General features: G+C 22.6%; 1 protein-coding gene across 3 annotated transcripts in view; it reads left to right on the top strand.

Annotated features, from left to right (window-relative positions):
• The window catches only part of LOC145284442 (core-binding factor subunit beta-like), a 29483-nt gene extending 28711 nt beyond the window's left edge, over window positions 1-772 (top strand). For all 3 annotated transcript variants that reach the window (XR_013868827.1, XM_080133257.1, XM_080133256.1), the window contains one exon: window positions 1-772. This exon is cut by the window's left edge and continues 346 nt beyond it. The gene's annotated coding sequence lies outside the window, so the exon portion shown is untranslated.
• The last annotated feature ends 325 nt before the right edge of the window (window positions 773-1097 follow it).

The raw sequence follows: 1097 nt of genomic DNA on the forward strand, positions 1-1097 counted from the left end.
GACTCAAATGTTAGGTGTGCTAATAAAACAAATAACTCTTGACCTAAACTTAAAATCTTTTATAATTAGATGCCATCATTTCATTAAAACATCTTTGATTCCACCAAGTAGACAGTTTGATCCTTTTATTGATCACTATTTGGATCAATTTGATACAACATTTTTATATTAAGGTTCAACTTTTTAATGAAAGAACTATTTCTGATTCATCTTTTGTAACTTAGTACTTAAGACATAATCTTTTCCATAATTAAAATTAAACACTATTATTTTTATTTTTATAATTCTGACTTTTATTTTATAACTTAATAGTAGACTTTAATTTTAAAAAATTGTACTAAAAAGCGTAAAATATATTTCACTTTATAGTTAGTTGGAACAAGTGTTATTTGTTATTTCATTTGTACAGCCAAACTTTGGGTCAGTTTGAACAGATGCCACAAAACGATTATATATTTGCTCAAAATAACACTATTTATGGTGTCGTCAAATTCACCCAATTTTTTTCTAATGTGTTGGTATTTTATTGCACTTGGTTTTAATATGAGCAACACATATTTATAATGGTGCTTTTTACTGTTATATCATGACCTTTGATCATGTTCATGAAAGGTTAATATGGCACCTAGTGGCTTCCATATATAAAATGAAAAAAAAAAAAAACAAATACAGAAAAAACAACAAAGAGATAAATTCTATTTTAAATAATATTTTTACCTGGAAACAGATTTCTTCTGAGGAATAATAAAACAGTTCTGATACTCAAACGTTATTAGTGTTTATGAAAAGTTTATTTATATTTTACAGGACATATATATATATATATATATATATATATATATATATATATATATATATATATATATATATATATATATATTAATATATATTAATATATATATATATATATATATATATATATATATATATATATATATATATATATACGATAATAAAATGACAAGTCCAACGATATGAATTAAAGATGGAAAAGAAAGACTAAAATGCTTAACGTTTTGCCCACTGTTTCATGGGATTTTACAAGATTGAATAATTAAAATGGATCATTTTTAGTTATTCATTATTGAAAAAGCCCA

Source organism: Euprymna scolopes, chromosome 9, assembly GCF_053919585.1.
Source record: "Euprymna scolopes isolate OS-2025 chromosome 9, ASM5391958v1, whole genome shotgun sequence".
Taxonomy (NCBI): Eukaryota; Metazoa; Mollusca; class Cephalopoda; order Sepiida; family Sepiolidae; genus Euprymna; species Euprymna scolopes.